This window comes from Pantherophis guttatus, chromosome 1 (genome assembly GCF_059756535.1).
Source record: "Pantherophis guttatus breed Tessera chromosome 1, ASM5975653v1, whole genome shotgun sequence".
In the NCBI taxonomy this organism is placed as follows: domain Eukaryota; kingdom Metazoa; phylum Chordata; class Lepidosauria; order Squamata; family Colubridae; genus Pantherophis; species Pantherophis guttatus.
The window spans coordinates 20,421,359-20,442,476 of NC_142063.1; the positions used below are offsets into that span (position 1 = coordinate 20,421,359).

The 21,118-nt window shown below is 40.8% G+C and overlaps 1 protein-coding gene across 2 annotated transcripts in view; it reads right to left on the reverse strand.

The window, feature by feature from the left end:
* Nucleotides 1-21,118, reverse strand: part of ARID3A (AT-rich interaction domain 3A) — a 74,271-nt gene that overhangs the window by 22,340 nt on the left and 30,813 nt on the right. The gene's annotated exons all lie outside the window — the stretch shown is intronic.

Consider the following 21,118-nt stretch of genomic DNA (forward strand, 5'->3'; position numbering starts at 1 on the left):
AGAAGGCGACAATGTGATTGTCTTGTAGGCAATAAGATACTTGCAACATTCCTAGATGGCATCTATGACATGCCGAAATCAAAGTTTTTTTTTAATATGTTGAAATGCTTTATGGGATTGCCAATTCTCACAAAATTTCAATGTTGAAATTGAGATTGCATGAGAATCATGCAAGACTTCAGTAATCACCTAGGATGATATGACTGAAATAGCAATACTTTCATTTTTTAAAAATTATTTAAACATTCGTTTTGGCCTTCAGTAAAGAAAAGTTTGCAATTCCTTTGGTATACCATAATAATACTCAATACCCATGTCCCTTTAAAAATCAGGACATGCAAAATAACTTATGGTAGCACATCTTGGAACAAACCAACCTTCTCTAAAACATGAGCAGGAAAATGCCTTTTCAGCAACCAACCGTAAAAAAAGTTTTCATTTGTATGCAGATTTATGCACATTTCCTCTGAACTCATGTCATGTACAGATAATTTCTTAAAGTCCCAGCAAAAATTCACCAAGGTCAATTGGAAGGAAATGTAGATATGTAAGATCTGAATGAGCTCAATGAGATCATCTCTATCCTCTGTCTCTTAATCCCATCACTAGTTCCTAAAAATTGCAAACCAAAACGAATCAAAACCCAAATTATTGCTTCTCCACTTTGGATGGGGGTTGGGAGCCATAAAAGGGAAAGTGGTGGGTCTACAAAACTTTCACTCCCCACTTTTTGCATTCCTGGTCTATATTTTCCAAAGGTCTCATTTATAATCCTGCCTTCTCCCTAATTATCTAAAATGCTAAATATTAAACAGCTGGGGAAAATGTGAGATGTGAACATGATGAGGAAGACAAGATGTGGAAGCCAGATTTAAAGTTTTTAAGCATTTTCTTCCCAATTCAAAATTTTCTGGAAAACTCACAACATAGGAAGGACAAATAAAAAGAAGGCATGTCTCGTTTGCTTCTGCGTGCGCGAGCAATGAAAAACTTGGAATTTTAAGCTGAACTGAATACATGGGAGGCAATGTCATACAGCTAAAGAAATAAACACAATCTGTTTTACTACCCCACGGATTAATTCCATCTGCTTACATTAAGAGTGTTGGAATTTTGCATCACTGCAGGAACGGAGCACAAACAAAACAAAAAGTTCGCTTGCATCTTTAATAGTTTTCAAACGGAATGTGAAATTGAGAAAGAAAAAAAAACCCGGACCACCTGCTAGCCAGAAAAACATGTGTTCCATTATGCACCAACTAAATTGGAGCACACTTTTCCTTTGCGTAAGCTGAGCGAGCAACTGCTTTGTCATCGGTATATCATATAGATCCTTTGGTGCAACAATTCCCTTTGCATGCAGGAACAGCTCTGCCCCTGATGTGTAAAACATGTGTGCCCCACTGTTCTCAATTCCCAACTATTAATAGCCTTCAATCAGCAAGAATGTTCCTTGCTGGACCAGCTGCTGAGCTTGGATGGCCTCAGCTTGTCCTCATCACGTCACCCCACATAAATTTTGACACTGCACATGATTACAGGCCTTCGATAGATCCAATCTGTAGGACCCACCTTGTCTGAAAAATTTAACAAGATAATTTTACCAGAATCTATCAATGGAAAGATTCTGGGAGATGTGGAGAATGACAGTGAAAATATATTATAGTTGAACCAGTTCCAAAATAGAATAAGTTTCTAAATTAATAACAGCACTGATAAAACAGATTGATTAAGCAAATAAATCAACAGATAGCAGAAAAGTCATGTACCAAGCAAAATGGGAAGTTTCCACCATTGGTAAGCACATATCAACAACAGCAGAGTACTAATACACACTAAATTATGGAAGTGAGATTTCCACAACTTGAATGCAAACATTTAGAACATTTAAAATGGAAATATCTCCCTTCCCCATCAATCCAGATCTTCTGAACGGGATGAACGGAAAGCCTCTGCACTTTCCTGAGACAAACCAGGGCCTACATTTGTCAGGCTCTTGATACTGTCCATTTAGGGCTTAAAAGAATAAACCATTAGCAATCAGAATTGTGCCTCACAGCCCAGCACTCTTTAACATAAATTCCTGCAGATACTCTAAATGATAAATCCCATTAGAACTAAGTCAACTGGGATTTGCACACCTTCCAACAAAATATAGGTGCTCAAACATTCCAAAGAGAAGGCATTATATTTCCAGAATTAGTTTATCTGAGATCAGATTGGAATTATTTCTCTAGGAGATTCCTCTGGCCATGTTAGCCTGGGATTTGGGAGTTGGCATTCCCAAGTCCAGGAATTCCCAACCTTTAGTATTCAGGCACCTCTTCTGAGCCTAATTTATCTCTGCAATTCCCCTCATAAATTTCTCTAAGCTAGAAAAAAAAGTTACTTTATCATCTGTACTATTTATTATTACAGGTAGTCCTTGAAATTACAACAGTTTGTTTAGTGACCATTCAAAGTTATAACGGCACTGAAAAAAGTGACTTATGACCATTTTTCACACTTATGACTGTTGCGGCATCCTCACGGTCGCATGATCAAAATTTGGATGCTTGGCAACTGGCATATATTTATGGTTGCAGTGTCCCAGGATCAACCATGTGTTCAGTTTATGCAATCTTCTGATAAGCAAAGTCAATGGGAAAGCCAGATTCACTTAAATTTGGTATTAATTTATCAACTGCTGTGATTCATTTAACAACTATGGCAAGAAAAGTCATAAAATGAAGCAAAACTCTCTTAAAAATGTCTCACTTAGCAACAGGAATTGGGCTCAGCTGTGGTCGTATGTTTAGGACTACCTATATTCTGAAATCTAAACTGTACCATGAAATGCCTGTGACTCTAGAAATATGGTGTGGCCCCCTTGGGGAATCACAGAGCCATTGCCCTAGTCATCTGGAAAGTGCCAGATTTGAAAACCGTCTAGTCAGATCCACTGAGTCGAATAAACTGGAGGCGAGGGAGGCAAGAGGAGGTGTGGCCAAAACAACTTGACTCAGTGACTGGCCAGACCAACTGGATCATCCCACTCCTGACCCACTCCGCAGCCTACTGGGAGAATGTGTACGGGTGCTGAAGAAACCAGGGCTGAGAAAGGGGTACAAAAGGCCCTTGCTTCCAGTCAATCCTCCACTACACAGGGAAAAGGTAGGTAGCCCAGGAACACTATTTTCCATCCTTAACACTGACATAATAAATTCTTTCCTAAGTTTTATCAGGCTGCAGAAGACAAGCAGAAAAGAGACCGGTCATTTACCCATTCAATCTGGTTAAAAAAAAAAAAAGCTTCATCCTGTTCCTGAATTGGTTTCATTCCAACTTGGTCATTTATAAGAACCATTTCTGGGTATGTTTGTGCGTTCTCTTCCCACTTTTTTTGAGTCGTTGCTTTTCATGAACAAGTGGTGCTCACAAAACAAAAGGAAATCTGTCTGATAGATAAATATCTGCTTAAAAAAAACAACAACCCCACAAACACGTGAAAACACATGACTGATCATCAGGAGAAAAATACACAAATGCCGGCCCTTGATTGCCTGGCAAGCTGACCTCGTAAAGGAGGAAGACAATTGGAGAGGAAAGAAGTGGCATTAAAGACAATCAGAAAAGTCCTCTGTATAAAGGAAGTGTGCATGTTTACAGGGAGAAAGTGTACATAGATACCTGTATGATGTGTATGACATGTATGTATGTATGTATGATATGCATGACATGTATGAAAATGGATGATAGCCAGTGTAGTCTAGTACAGGGGTCTCCAACGTTGGCGACTTTAAGACTTGTGGACTTCAACTCCCAGAGCTGAAAAGCTGGCTGAGGAACTTTGGGAGTTGAAGTCCACAAGTCTTAAAGTTGCCAACATTGGAGATCCCTGATCTAGTAGATCAAGGTACTGGACTAAGAGCAGGCAGACCCAAGTTCTAGCTCCTCTCGACACTCAATTGAATGACTCTGGTATGGATAGTCCTTCTCTCTCCACCCAAGACTCGGAACATGAAGAGAAAAAAAAAATCTACCTATCAACCCTCACTAAATCGGCATTGTAAATTACAGCCCATAATCTTCAATGGACTATATTGATTCAAATTGATAACAAATAATAGTAATAGGAAAATGGAAGCGGAACTGAAAGGAAATATGTGATTTCCTTTCAGTTCTGCTGACCATAAATCCCTGGTATGGGGTAGAGAAATCTGAAATAGATCAGCAAATAAGCTTTTGTTTAGTCCCCCAAACTACTAATAGCAAGAATTTGGAAGAGGCCCATTCAAGGCTGCTTGGTACACAGACTATTTAAGGGCCAAGCAGCATAAAATAAAAGTGGGAGGAAGGTGGGGAAGAAGGCCTGGGTTAAATCTCAATACAGCTGTCAATTTTGTCTGGGCCTACTTATTTTTCAGGGTGGTGGTGGTGAGGTGGAGAGGAGTGCCACTGCCTTTAAGTTTTTATTAGTTTACAAATGTTCACAGAGTAACAGCTGAGAAATGAAGGATACGTCTTTTCACAATACATAAAACTAAATTACATTCAGCGGAGAATCAACTAGATCTTATCCTCCAGGAAAGAGCCTCTATTGTGATGCATGTCTTTACAAACACACACTTACATGAGACAATGCACATATTAGATCTGGCTTGCCCAACCCAACATGTCCTCAATGTGCTCCCTTCATCTCCACCTGGCATGTGTTTTGATACTTTAACTGCCCACAGATGGAAAGTACTTAATGATCATGCGCTCTACATGGGGCTACCCTTGAAGAGCATTTGGAAGCTACAGCTGGCGCAGAGCGTGGCGGCGCGTGCAGTTCTTAGGGTCCCTAGAGTGGCCATGTTACACCATTGCTTCACCAGCTGCACTGGTTGCCGGTCTGTTTCCAGATGCAATTCAAGGTTTTGGTCATCCATCTTTAAACCCTGCATGGCATAGAGCCAGTCTCACCCCAATGGAAGTGGCCCACCCTACCAGCGGCAGCAAAAGGCATTCTGCGGATCCTGTCAGCCAAGGAGTTTCAGCTGGCAGGATCCGAAAGAAGAGCCTTGTCTGTTGTGGCTCCTGCGGTCTGAAACATCTTACCCTTTGAGGTGAGATTGGTTCCCATCAGTGGTGGGTTCCTCCCGGTTTGGCCGAGCCGGTAGCGGTGACGATATGATGTCACCAAATCGGTTCTCCCCCGCCCCACCCTCCCCCCCACCCACGTTATTCTTACCTTTTTTTTTGTCCCACCTCCAATCTATTGCTGCCTCCTGAGTCCCAGCTGATGACTAGAGGGAAAAAAACTGTTTAAACTCTTGCCGCGGGGCTTCAAAGGGCCGTCCTACAGCTGATCAGTGTTAAAAGCAAACAAATGAGTCGGGTCGTAAGTGCGAGGACCTTCCAGAAATGACTCTGACCAGCTAGCCACGCCCACCTAGTCACATGACCTCCAAGCCACATCCACAAAATAAGCCACGCCCACAGAACCGGTAGTAAAAAAATTTAGAACCCACCCTTGGTTCCCATCCTTCTGACTTTTTGAAAGAGAATGGGAATGGGGGAGCTTCATAATGGATGTGGTTGACTAAAATTCAACCCCACCTGTCCCATTCCCCCCACTCCCCTGGGTATGTCCGGCTCCTTTCTTTGCCATCTTGTGTCCATGATTTTATCTGTTAATGTTTTTATCTGCTGTGTTTTTTACAATGGATGGTTTTAATGCTTTTCAATGTTTGTTTGTTTTTTTAATGTTGTAAGCCACCAAAAATCATTGGATCCGAGATGGGCAGCAATTAAACTTCTTAAATAAATAAATTTAGTGGAGAGAAAACAGAAAATAAGAGTCTTGGTGACAACTGTTAAGAAATAGAAATAAATTCTGAACACTCCAAGAGAGCAGCATCAATGCACTGGAGCAAAAATGACATGCTTAGCTGTAGAAACACTGCAAGCAGGACGATGCCACAGCAGTAAAGATAAAGGTTCCCCTTGCACATATCTGCTAGTCGTTCCTGACTCTAGGGGGCGGTGCTCATCTCTGTTTCAAAGCCGAAGAGTCAATGTTGTCCGAAGACGTCTCTGTGGTCATGTGGCCGGCATGACTCAATGCCAACGGTGCACGGAACACTGTTACCTTCCCACCAAAGGTGGTCCCTATTTCTCTACTTGCATTTTCTACGTGCTTTCGAACTGCTAGGTTGGCAGAAGCTGGGATAAGTAACGGGAGCTCACTCCGTTACTCGGCACTAGGGATTCGAACTGCTGAACTACCGACCTTTCGATCGACAAGCTCAGCATCTTAGCCACTGAGCCACCACATCCCTACTGCAGTACTGAGGATAAAAGGCAAAATAATGACAGCCTCTATGCAAGAAGATGGAGGGGGGGAACCATATATCAAATTAGCCTTTTCTTTCCACAGCCATGTCACGAGACAGTAAGAACACACTGCATGAAGGAGCAAGCAGATAGTATAATGCCTATACTTTAGCCCCACTATTTGGGGTGGAGGGTGTAAAATGCAATTATTTAAATCTGACCATTGCATCCACATCTTCTTGGAGAAGGAGCTTTCCTGCTGTTGCTCTTCAAGAATGTCATTATTCATTGGGCTTCTCCAAAAAGAGTAACTCAAGTCAGCATTGCTCAAAACATTCGAACAGCAAACTGACTGTTGCTTTCAGTGTAAAGAAATGGCTCCAATTTTGCTAGCAGTTCTTTTCTCATATTTCTGAATGAGATATTGGCCCAAGCAGGTATTTTAATTGGAAAGATTAATTTTTTAATTAATGATCAAAAAATTAATTAATTAATTATTTTAATTAATAGAATAGCAGCTGTTTTGAGAGAAGCACAAAACAAGTTTTTTCTGGGGGGGAAAAAAACCCCAAACCCTCCAGTGAATAAAAGGCAGTTAGCCTTTTTTAATGAGAAAAAAGCAGGACAGCAAGCAGCAAAATTTGACTATTCTGTTTCATATCTACCCTGTTTCCCCCAAAATAAGACATCCCCTGATAATAAGCCCAATCAGGCTTTTGAGCGCATGGCAATAAGGCCAAGTGCTTATTTCAGGGTTCAAAAAAATATAACACAGGGTCTTATTTTCAGGGAAACACGGTAACAACCCAGAGATTGCTCTCCATGCATTTTTACAAGTCCAAAGAGAAAAGAAGGTGGAATGAAAAGGCAACAAGACTAATATCCAGAATACAGATATCACATCTTTCTTTGCGCGGGGACTAACAGCAAAATATTCAAATAAGTATTGCTCAAAAGCTCAGATATCAGAAGAGAAGGCTGGGGAAAAAAGATAATAAAAATTGAGGAACTGAAAAGCTATTTGCGTATCAGGTTACATGCGAAACCAAGAAGCCCGTTAAGCTGCAGTTTCAAGGGCTGCTTCCTGTTACGCCAGGGGACTGAAGTGAGCAGGTGTGCTGGGCGTCCATCCCCTTAGCTGGGGCTGATTTTTAAAATGTCACTCCCCTCATCCCAACCAGCAGGCTCCTTTCACCATGCATACACATTTCAGAAAGCTCTGATGGGGGGGAAAAATCCATCTTGTTGCAGCCACTTGAAGGTCACTATTGATATGCAAAGAAGCCTATCACAGCAGTAATCCATTAGATCACTTGGAGGGATAACAGAGTTGGAAGGGACCCTGGAGGTCTTCTATAGCAGGGATCTCCAACCTTGGCAACTTTAAGACTTGTGGACTTCAACTCCCAGAGTTCCTCAGCCAGAATTCTGGGAGTTGAAGTCCACAGGTTTTAAAGTTGCCAAGGTTGGAGACCCCTGTTCTATAGAGTCTTCTGCTCAAGCAGGAGATCTTATACCTGTGATGGCGAACCTATGGCATGTGTGCCACCTGTGGGCACGTGAGCTCAGCTCTGGCCGACCAGCTGATTTTCAGGCCTTCTGGTCCACCGGAAGTTGGCAAATGGGCCATTTCCAGCATCTGGAGGGCCTCCGGGGGGTGGGGTGGGGAAGGCCGTTTTCTCCCTCCCCAGGCTCCTAAAAAGGCTTTGGAGCCTGGGGAAGAGCAAAAATCAGGCCTACCGGGCCCACAGAGCTATCATGTGCCAGGAGCAGTGTGTGTGTGGGGGGGGGGGGTGTCGTGCGCGCATGTGAGGCGCATAGAATTATAGGTGTGGGCACATGTGCGCGCGACCCACCCATCCACCCCCACTCCTGCCACGTGATGGCAAAAAGGTTAGCCATCACTGCCCTGTACCATTTCAGACAAGTGGTTGTCCAATCCCTCCTTTAAAACCTCCAGTGTTGGAGCACTCACAACTTCTGAAAGCAAGCCATGCCACTGGCTAATTGTCCATGACTTCTACCGGGTGGTATGTGTAAGGGGTTGATCCTAGAGCTGAATCTTCAATAGTATGGATTATGGAAGCCTCAATCTGGGCTCCAAGGAACACAGTCTTTGGAACTGTACCACTGCATCATGGGGAAATCTTACTAGCTTACAAATTCATCGATTCTCCTTAACAATGAGATAGTTGCTCGGGTTCCAAGGTTCTTCCATGTGCTCTGAAGCTTAAGAATATAACAGCAACAAACCATCAAGGCTTGCTCTCTGGGTTCTTAAAACAGGCATTTCTGAGGTAGACAGCTTCTAAACAGGAAGCTTCCAAACAGATAAAAGGATTCTACTGACACTTTTTCCCATGAATTTGTCTTTCCCATTTTTAAAGGTAATCAGCACATCTCGTGTCAGTGAATCTCACAAGCTGATTCAGTACTCTGGGAAAGTAATAGTGCCTTTTGTTTCCCTGAACAAATGACTTGGGCGAGGGCTTGTAAAAAAGATCACATTTGCAGATGACACAACAATAGAAGGTACAACAAACACCTTGAAGGGCAGCATCAAGATCTAGAAGGATCGCGGCATGCCCAAAAATCAGCATTTCAACTGGATAAATGCAGAGTCCTACACTGGCTCCCAAAAATCAAAGACATGAGTGTAGGATGAACAGGACCTTATTCTTACAAAAAGAATCTAGCTGTCCTGACAGATCACAAGCTGAGCATGAACCAAGAGTATGATATCCCCACAACAAAAGCAAATACAATCCTAAAATGCATCAAAAGATGTTAAAGCTTGTGCCCAACTTTAGGAAAGGCTCTGATAAACTATAGCTAAAGATATGATAAGGAGTCTGAAAAATGTATGGGGAATGGTTGGAGACACTTAGTATGTTTAGCCTGGAGAAGAGAAGGCTGTGAGGGGAGCGGACTTTAAGTACCTTAAAGGTTGTCATGCAGAGAAAAGCCAGAATTCTTCAAATCATTCCAGAAATTGGGAGAGGAAACAATAAGCTTAAATTACAAGAAAGTGGTATGGTGGCTTATAGGGGGCACAGTGGCCTAGCAGGCTCCTACCCTCTGGAATGAGCTGACCCCGGAGATTTGTAGGATTCCCGACCTGCGTACCTTTCGTTGCACCCTAAAAACACTATTATTCCAACAAGCAAGGCTGGCCTAAATAATAATAATATTTTACTATTTTAATGGGTTGTTTTATTAGAGTTCTCAGCCAATTTATTTAATTGTTTTAAATTGTTTTTAATTTTTATATTGTCATGGTTTTATTTCTGGCTGTACACCGCCCTGAGTCCTTCGAGAGAAGGGCGGTATAGAAATTTAATAAAATAAATAAATAAATAAATAAAGACACTGGACGTTGACTGAAAGGTTGGCAATTTGAAACCCATGTATCATGTTATGGGAGAAGCTCCTGTTCCTGCTCCAACTCCTGCCAACCTAGCAGTCTGAAAGCATGAAAATGTGAGTAGATCGATAGGTACCACTTTGAAGGTAAGAGCATTCCGTGCACTTCGGCATAGGCATGCCGGCCACATGATCACAGAAGCATCTTCAGACAATGCTGGCTCCCTTGGCTAGGAAATAGAGATGAGCCCTGTCCCTTAGAGTCCGACATGACTGGAAAGGGAAGCCTTTGCCTTTTTTAAAAAAAAAATCCAGTCCAATATCAAGGAAAAATCTCCAATTGTAAGAATTGTTCAACAATGGAACAGACTGTGTTAAGAAGTGGCTAAAAGTGGAGGCTAGATGGAAGGATGTTGTTTAATGGTGGATTCCTGCATTGGGAAAAGGGTTGGACTAAATGATCTCGAAGGCCCTTTTAATCCTTATCTTGTATGACAGCCGTTACCAATTTGTTTCAATGAGAGACCATAAAGAGTTTCAGTATTATGCAAAAGATTTTTGTCCATTCATCTCTCTATGTCATTAGTAACTTTTAAAACCAGCCCTGAAGTCTTTAATTTAAATAATGTATACACCACTCCCATTTGTGGCCTTAGGCAACTTATAAATATTCAAAGCAGTAAAATAAATTTCCGCACAGGGCAAGATTCCAATCCCCTGTCGTTTTGCAACAATTTCCAGAGAGGCAATTGAGCTATTTTACTGCAGCAAAACCAGATGGGAGTCTTTGGACACTAATACATTTATTAATTTTCATTGTCCTTTTCTGAACTCCCCTCTCCAAATTCTCTAATTTTTTTTTAGATATAGTCAAACAACATTGTAGCTTAGATTTGAATTTTAAAAATACGTTTGGGTTCTGGCAGTTTCCTACTTGAATGCTTCTCTAATGATTCCTCAGGTGGAATTTCCTCTTTTGTACTACCACCTCTGGGCAATAATCTGTCTTTGAAATGAGTGACAACTTTTTGAGAAGTTCTGAACTCCTATCCCACTATTATTGTTCCAAATGCAATTTCTATTGCTGGTTTCAACCCCTAAAACACCAGTTAACCAAAGGTTGTCCTCAGTATGAGAAATTACAATCGTTACTAATGTTCCAAGTCCCTGGAATAATCACATGGCTGGGAAATAAATTATTATTATGTTAATATTTATTCACTAAATAATGGCTAACACTGGCTGCCATACCAACAAATCTTGGAAGGCACTTAGAAAATATGTTCATTGACAAAATTTCCATCTGCCGATTACAAAAAGCCACACTGCTTAGATCTGCATATGCTACACTGATACAATATGACATCCTAGACCTAGATTCTATAAAACAACTCATGTAGATGAAGGCTAACACCAGCTAAAGGACTGGCAGCTGTGGCTTCACATTTTTCTGAACAGTTAATAATAACCTATTATACACCATCAGCATTGACAAAATCACCATCAGTCAGTTGCAAAAGGCAACTTTACTTAGAAAAGCTTACATCCTGTGATAGCAATAGCACTAGCAATAGCATTTAGACTTATATACTGCTCCACCGCACTTTACAGCACTCTCTGAAGTTATTTGATAGACAGTGGGCATATTGCCCCCAACAATCTGGGTCCTCATTTTACCGACCTCGGAAGGATGGAAAGTTGAGTCAACCTTGGTCAGGATCGAACTCCAGACTCTGGGCAGAGTTTGTCTGACATACTGCATTCCAACCACTGTGCCACCAGGGCTCCTATGATGATACTTTAGTATTATTAAACAATATCTGCTTGTCTTGGGTCTTTGGGCAGCCAAAAATGCCAAAACTAGTCTAAACCTCTGGCTGACTGTGCAACCAAACATAACAATAACCATATACAAATATGTCACTTGTACCAACAGAATGGATGAAGATAATCACTACAAATACCTGGGCATCCTTCAAGCTGACATCAAGCACACTGAAATCAAGGTTTGAAGTAAATAAATCATGACAATGAAGATCTTAAAAGTGCAAATTCAGTGGAGGAAATACCATCAAACTGGCCTATAAGAAAGACCAAGTGAAGCATAGGAGATGTGACAAGGCAAAATATTACATGGCCAGTACATTGAAAAAAACTCTAGCAAGTGAAGTTGATAAGACCTGGCAATGGAAGACAGCAGGAAAGCTGCAAAAGAGACAGAGGAGCTAATTCTGACTGCACAAGACCAAATCTTAAGCATATATGCATACAAAGCCAGAATGGAGAAGACAGCAACAGATAGCAAATGCCACCTCTGTAAAAGAGCTAAAGAAACAGTGGACCACCTAGTTAGCTGCTGCAATAAAATCACACAGACTGACTATAAACAACAGTAGCAACAATGGTGCATTGCAATATATGCAAGAAATACCATTTGCCTGCAAGCAAGAACTGGTAGGATTGCAAAATAGACAAAGAAATAGAAAATGAAGAAGCTAAAATACTCCGAGTTTTTAGAATTCAAACAGACAAGCATCTGCCACATAGCACGCCAGACTTAATAACTGTTTATAAGAAAGGCAAAAAAGTCTGGAGAGTGGATGTTGCAATACCTGGAGACACAAGAATAAAAGAAAAGAACTTGAGAAAATTACAAAGTACAAAAACCTGCAAATAGAAGCAGAATGATGCAGCAAAAAAAAAAAAAAGAAGAAGTAAAAATAGTACCAATAGTAATAGGCACCTTGGATGCAATCCCAAAACATTTGGAGCTCCATTTGAACACCATCAGCATTGACAAAATCACCAGATAATTGCAAAAGGCAGCTTTACTTGGAACAGCTTACATCCTGTGATAATACCACTAACACCATCAAATAACAACACCAGCCTATTTCAGGACCTTGGGAAGGACTCAATAAGTAAATTAAAATGCCATATCCAGTTTAAATATTTGGCTGACTAGGCAACTAACCATAACAATTTTATCTAACTTGTATACTGCCCAATTCTCAACAATTGGGGGTAGCTTACAGTCAAATTTGTCTTTCTTTAGTTAAAGTTTAAACAGCCTTGCCTAGTCCTGGCGTCCTTTATGGGTGCTGGACTACAATTCTCATCAGCATCAGCCAGTATTACCATTGTCTATGTTGGCTAGAGACTGACATGAAGGGTAATGTAACCTACCGGAGGACATTAAATTGGAGCCAGGCTCTCTGCTACACTGATTATTATTAATTACGGCATGAGCTGTTAGCCATTTATTTATTATGTTTTCATCCCACCCCTCCCAAGGATTTTAGGGCAAAGAACAATGATTTCCTTTATATTTCACTATCATGCTTCTGTGACATAGAAACTGATTGTCCCTAATTCTCCCGGTTTGCTTCTTAGCTGAGTAGTGTTCATGTGACTCACAGTCATAATTACTGTTAAGCATCCCACTATAAGTACCCCAGATAGCACCAAACTGAACACTTTTCTAGTCTCCCTCTCTTTTGCAGAATATTCCAACAATGATAGGTCAGCAACACATCAGGCAACACATCCTTTTGTTTTTCTAAAATAAAGCCACAGTGGCCTGATCAGATTTGTTTTTGAAAAGTATCCCTCCCATAGGGAATGAAAAACAAAATAGGAATAGCAGAGGTGTTGCTACCAGAGCAACTCCCTTCTGAGGCTGGTCTTTCACATCATGTCTTTTTCTTGGAGGACTAATGGTTGCTTGTGTTTATCAATTAGCCACTAGTCTAGATTCGGACAACACATTCCGTGATTAAGATATCACCATTTGTCCAACCATAGATACAAATTGTGGTTAAGGTTCTCCTCTTCTTTTATCACCATTTAACTCAGGGTCCATGACATGATCACAGTAGGCCCTTAAACATACCATGCTTAGCATGCTACATAACAAGTATTTTATATTGCATCAGTATATTGTTATTGTTTTAACTCTTCAGTTGTGTCTGACTCTTGGCAACTCCATGCACCATTATATTAGAATCATCAATATCATCCAGACTTTCTATTCACACAAACCATCCTTGTTTCCATCATGCTTGTACACCATTATATATATTGCTTTTCAGTGAAAAAAATGCTGTTTGGTTTTGGCTTCTCCTCCTCCATTTTGTCTTCCCTGTTTATATATTCATATCATACAATAATTTCCTTTGTCAGTAAGAAATCTCTCCAGTTCCGTATTTCCTTCTTGACTAAATGCTTAATGTATATAACTGGAAAGAGAAAAGGAAGAGTATTGGGAAACAAACAGAATGTAATATCTAGTGAGATTAGCTGAACTTCAAATCTAGTTTTGCTATCCTTGCCATCTAATTTATTCTTCATTTTTATTTCTTGTTTTTCGTTTTGTTTTTGATGCTATACACAATTTGCGCAGGATTTATTTTCATTTATTTTTCACATTTTTGAGCCATTCAACTCCCTCAGAGGTTGCTGGGAGTTGGGCGCCACATATATTTAATATATTATTTCCTCCCGATCAGCTGGGACTTGGGAGGCAGAGAATAGATGGGGGCGGGGCCAGTCAGAATTTTTACTACCAGTTCTCTGAACTACTCAAAATGTCCGCTACTGGTTCTCCAGAACTGGTCAGAACCTGCTGAAACCCACCTCTGATCCCCTGATAATAAGCCTAATCGGGCTTTTGAGAGCATGGCAATAAGGCCAAACGCGTATTTCAGGGTTCAAAAAAATATAAGACAGGGTCTTATTTTCGAGGAAACACGGTGCTACTACCAGATGTGAGGGTAGGTTTAAGGATGGCCACCAAGCAAGCAGCACCATTTCACACAATACAGATGCCAGTTCTGAACTGGCTACTTTTTAAAGAAGAAAAGTAATTCAAAATTCACAAGATAAGCAGCTTCTCCGAAGGTGTTTTCTGGAAATATTAAAATATGCTGTGCATGAATGGGATTGGGATTGTAATGCAAAATATCTGGAGAGCTGGTCAAATTGGGGGGGGGGGAGGCTATTTAAGTATGGATAAAATCATGCACACACACTACACCACAAAAATGGCTAAGCCACTGGAAAGAAGCTGTTGGTAGGATGCTAGAAATGCAAGGCAACCTGACTCCTTCCAGCCACCACCCCCCTTTGTCTTGGGGAGGCCAGCAGCAGGTGCCTCTCACCTCTTCCATTTCAGCCAGCCTTCCCTGGAGACAGGAAATATTTTTTTAAAAAGGGGGGAAATGCCAAAGCTTGGTTCTCAGGTTCTAGGGAAAAGGAAAACCACAGGAAGCTTTCTCCTTTTCAACAACCCTCTGAGACAACCTGGGCTTTTAAAATAGCATGCGCTGAGAAGGTCCTGAAGTGGGAGGGGAGTGGGGAGGACGTTGAGTGGAAGAGGATATATTTATCAGGCCTCAGCAGCAATCAAGCCTGATGCTGGGAAACCCTCAGGATGGTAATAATTGGAGACATTAAAGTTTTTAAAACCGAGTAATGAGTTGGGAAAGGGAAGCTGTTTCTTCATTTCCTGTTTAAAAAAAAAACCCTAAGGAAGAGGAAAAGGTCACTAGAGCAGGAAGGCCATTGAAAAGATAATGTAAAAAATACAAGAGGTTCTATCTAGATCAGGGGTCCCCAAACTTGGCAGCTTTAAGACTTGTGGACTTCAACTCCCAGAATTCTCCAGCCAGCTCCCAGAATTCTGGGAGTTGAAGTCCACAAGTCTTAAAGCTGCCAAGTTTGAAGACCTCTGATCTAGATGATATCTCTCTCTCTCCTCCTCCTCCTCCCTCCCTCTCCTCTTAAATGATAAACAGTTATTTAAAAATGACTTTGCAGAATTTTGGCAAGTAATGTTGTCAGCTTGGTGAAGCAAGAAACAAACCCTCCCATTTCTAAATCCCTTTCCTACCTGGACTACAACTCCAATCAAACCACTTACAGGGCCAAAAGCTATGCTGGCCAGGGAACATGGGTTCTGAAGCCCAAGTAAAGGGTAAATGGCCCTCTGCTTTAATTTGGATTCCTCCATTTGTCCCTTCCCCAACTCCACTGAAGAGTTAGACAAAGAACAGGGGTGGACAACTATGGAATCTTTACAACCTGTGGACTTCAACTCCCAGAATTCCTGAGCCAGCATGATGGCCCTTCCCTCTCTATATGCATAGTCTCTGTTAGCAACATTGGGTAAGCTTAAAGGTACCCATGGGATGTCTGAATCAGTGGTGGGTTGCCCCCGGTTTGGACCGGTTCTATAGAACTGGTGGTAAAACCGGAGGGAGGCTGTGCCCACCGAGCCCGACGTCATCAGAACGCAGCCCCATTGCGAACTGGTAGTAAAGGTAAATGGAACCCATTTGGTTCCATTCCCCTGGTCTGAATATATACAAAACTCTGAATGACGGAATGTTAAAGCAATTCCTGGCCCCAATATACTTTCTCTTGTGCTTAAGATTTGCTTTCAGTAGTAGGATAAGAAAATAACATTATGGCAATTGTACCAATAGCGATCTACAGATTTGAGGAAGCTAGTGTGGCTTGTTTGGTTTTGGTTTACCATGTAATATGAAAGCAATTATGGATGGAAACTATGATTTATGGAAATATGTTGGATGAACATAATGTGATTTAGTCATAGTTAAAGAAACCCAGCCTATATATCAAATTATAATTTGTAAATCAATTAAAACATTTTACAGATCAACAAGCAAGTTGGAAAGAAATACCATGGCTTATAAATGTGGACTCTACAGCTTCTACCCTAAATAGATATCCATCCATCCATCCATCCATCCAGTCATCCATCCATCTACCCACCTATCTACCCTGTTTCCCCCAAAATAAGACATCCCCTGATAATAAGCCCAATTGGGCTTTTGAGCACATGGCAATAAGGCCAAGCGCTTATTTCAGGGTTCAAAAAAATATAACACAGGGTCTTATTTTCGGGGAAACACAGTATCTATTTTATGATCCGCCCATCTCACTCACAGACTGACATATATTGGAACTGTGGAGAAACTGCTCTGTGAAGAAATCCAGAAGACAAGGCTTACATTTTTTAGTGGTCAAAATGTATATAGTTCTTTCACAAATACACTGCAAAAAATGTTTCCACTCCAGAGTGTATAATAGAGGAGGAGATAATCAATAGCCTTCCCTCCCCAGTCTAATGGCCTCAAGGATGATGTGGGGTTAAAATTCCCAGCTGTTGACTGTATTAATTTGAAATTCTGAGAATGGAAGCCAAACACATCTTGGAGCTACTGAATGTATTTGGAATGTTACATGCAAGGAATGATCATGGAAGCAAAAATAGCAAAGAGAACTGAAGTCATTTGTACTAGCAAAAAGAAGCAACCAGCAGACCGTCCGCAGAAAGTAAGCAGAAAGAAATACGGTTTAAATAGGAAGAGGTGCCAGAAATACCAGCAAAATAAATCACACATTGTTCACAGAGCACTTACTGCCTTCTCCCCAGGAGCTTGATAGATCGTTTACAAAACACCAGAAAAGGTGGCAATGCAGTAGAATAACACAGCTGCCATGAAGATGGCAGTTTCCATGGAAGCAAGCACACATTACTACTGAAGTGACACACTATATTGGATATCTCTCTCTTCCTCCAGATGCAAGAGGTCCCTGGGCACTGGCAGCATTAGGTAGGCCAGTTGGGGGAGAGGTATTGGAAAGAGGAACCACTCCAGATCCACAAAGTATCAACCAAGTGATCATTAGTTGATCACTAGTAAGATAAGGAGATTAGTGGTGCAAAACATGTGTTCCCAATATGCAAAGGAGTAGAGTAAGTTGCTGTTTTCTTAAGAATCCATGAATCGCACGCACATCTTCAATCACACATACTAGTTAGCACAATTTTCTCCAACCTAATACACTCCAGATGTGTTTGAATTGCTAAGCCTAAAATGCTACTGGAACAGGAATTAGACTGGAGGAGCTCTAACCTAGCAGCAGCTCAGGTTCTCTAATTCACCCTTCAGTCTGCTGACAAAGAGGTGTTGTTCTAAAAAATTCAATTCTGCTAAGATCTTATTTATGTATCAAGTTCTAAAAATTAAACAAGTATAGATCCTAAAGCCAGTTGTGAACGGCCTCTTGAGTACCTTGTTTCCCCGAAAATAAGACATCCACTGATAATAAGCCCAATCGGACTTTTGAGCGCATGCGCTAAAATAAGCCCTCCCCCCCAAAAATAAGCCCTCCCTGAAAATATTTAAACACATGCACAGCCGGTCCCCACCATTTCCTCTGGTTAGGATTAGGGAGACAGAGCTGGAAATCAGGTAAGATAGCAAGAGGAGCCCCATCTTGCTCCACACGCCCCAAAATTAATAAGACCTCCCTGAAAATAAGGCCAAGCGCTTATTTTGGGGTTCAAAAAATTATAAAACAGTGTCTTATTTTTGGGGAAACACGGTACATTTTGGACAGTACAAACCTAAAGTTCATGTCTCCCAATTGTTCAAAGCATATCAGAATTACTGCTCACACTGAATCTAACCACTTATTTATTGATGAATGAATGGATGATCTATTTTATGGGTAGCAGTGTCTACTGAAACTGGCATTCTGACCTGGAATTATTGTATTTCAAGGAAATGCTTTTTTATGAAGTTGGAGCCCTTAACCATTAAAATATTTTCTCCAGCAGTATAAAATTAAAACATTATTGTGCTCTTCCATCCTATCTTTGAAGCATGAAAGGAGAGTTTCCTATATATTGTGGATTTGTGAACAGAACGTCTGCAGAATTAATAATAGGCTACCACATTCTAAGGACAAGTAAATTTACTGAGGGTACACACAGAAAAGGACTCCATCTTTGCTGCAGATATGTTTTAAGCAAGATCAGAGCAATACATGAATAAAATCAAGCAAGTACCCCATTCAATAGGTGGATGCTTTGGGCTCACAGTTGCTTTGTGTAAATCCATTTATTTCTCAAGAGACACAAGCAGTTTTTTCCTTCACAAAGGACAACAAATTTATAGATCCTGTTTCCTTTTCTTGTTCCAAGGGGAATTGGAAATACAACCAGCCTGTGTTTTTGACTCGCTGCCGGATGGAACTATCTCCGTGACCTCTGTCTATTGGAAAAACAGGAATAAAATGTGCGTATACATTTAAAAAAATAAAACCCACATCATTTTTATTTTAATTTCTGAAAACCCATTTCTGAGCAATACCCCCATCTTGGGGCAGCTATACCCATTGATTAGTTTGATCAATTTTCTTCATGCTGTGCCTTCATTAAAAAAAATGCAGCACAAAGTCCATTTCTCATACTACATTAGGTAGATTCCCAACTGATTCACTTTTATGTTTTTTACCTTATAGCCTTTTAATTAGCATGCATTTTTTTTCCATAGAAGTAAACTCAGTAATCTACTAAGTACCATAAAGAAGCAGCAGTATATCCATGACTATAATCATTCACATGTATCTAGCTTGGCAGATTATTGGGGGTGGGGAGGGAGGGAGGGAGGGAGGGAGAGAGAGAGAATAAATGAATGAATGAATCAGTTTCAGTTAAATTTCAGCAAAGTCACAAAGACTGGCTTTGAAACTGGTCAAGAATGCCAATGTATTAGATCTCCTCGCTTGCTTAAGCTATTTGCAGTAGCCTACACTAGTTACATAGGCAAGATCATCCTCCATAAACTAAAGATAATATTGTATTTTGAATCAGGGTGCAAATATACAAGGTAAGCTTTTAAAACTTACACAGGTCTCTTCCTCATGCTGAATTTTCACACATAAAGGAAGAATCTCCCTATATGGCATCGCTCTGGCCTTCAGATATTTAGAAATCATATAGCTCTTTTATTGAAGCATTTGTGACAGCCCATCTAAGCTCATACTAGAGCCTCCATTATTAGTTAGAAGTTCACAGATAAATTTGCTTTCCAAAGCAAACCAAGCAGGCAACTGAGTTTGAAGAACAGAAGCCCTCACTGCCCCAAGGAATATTATTACCTGCATTTCTTAAATCAAAGATAGATTGCATTTTTAACTGGAGATTCCACGTAGCAATTCTAACTTCAACCAGTACATTTTCTATAAATTTTCTCCAGCCTGCTATCAGCAATGCATTTGGATCATCTGTCCACCCCCTATTACACTACTTGCACTTTTCAATGTAGGGCGATTTTTAGGAAGTTGGTCTTTGACTCTCTCCCCCACCCCCCCAAGCTACCTAAACTACTACCAACGCTCTCTTCAAAGGGCAGGGAAGCCAACTGTATGTAACCGTTCTTTTGCCTATCAGAATCAACATTCCATCTTTTAAAAATGGAAGAATGGTAGATACCACTCACTCTAAACCTTTTCAAACAGCTGCAGGCTGCAAGGGAGAGATTATCTGCTCAACCAGCTAATGCAGTGAAAGCCCTGATCAATATTTTAAAAGAAAGTAAATTGACCCTCCTCCAGTCATTAAGAGATGTGCACAATCCATCTCTCCCAAGGACTAAACAAACAGCTTGCATCCGCTGAGCTCAGGCATCATTCCTTCCCTTCCCCTTTCTCCTCCTCTGGATATGCCAAGGTTTTGCTTTTCTATTAAGCAATCTTCGTTCTAGAATCAGAAAGCTGGTTGTTTGATAGCTGCTTAAGGAGGTTGGTATTTGCCTCTCTCAAATACGCCTGACAAGGCCATCAATTCAGAGCTTGCCTCAGAAAAAAGCTCTCAATGAGGCAGCAATAATGAGTTTAGGATGAATTCTCCCCAGAGTTCTGTATCTGTGATGTTTTATAAAACAGGTGCAAAACTGCTCGAGAAGAATGGGGAAAAGTAAGGGCTAATTAACAGATACTTCCTAGGATATTTTTCACTGAAACTAAACACACATATACGTACCTCACATCCTCCCAGAAAACTTAAAATGTATTTCTGAACTAAATAGCAGAGAGGGAGTAGTGAAACTGTCCATTCAGCTTTCATGTATGCCTTAATCCTTTAGGTTCATTTACATTCAAGAGCAGGAGAATGCATGCTTCCTTCTTCAGTCTTTCAACATTAACAGGCCTGCATTGTCAGTTGATCTAACTATGCATGTCTTGCACTAATACTGCCCTTCACTACAATCCTGGTCTGAGAAGATTCCTAGCTGTATGGGAATTTGAACCTGACTCCACTTTGTTCTAGATCAAAATACGATTTATTTACAATTATTACATATTGATCCAATCTTGGTAGATGTTTACTCAACAGTGTACAGGATATATAAAAAACATAATCAACTTTAACAACCCATAACGTAATAACTTAATGGATGCCTGCCTTCATACCATACCATACCATACCATACCATACCATACCATACCATACCATACCATACCATACCATCCCCTATCCCATACCTTCTTACCTGAAAGAAGGTAAGAGTTTCAAAAGAGTGGGGCTACCACTAAGAAGGCCTGATGTCTAGCCCACAACCCTCACGTGGGAGTGGGA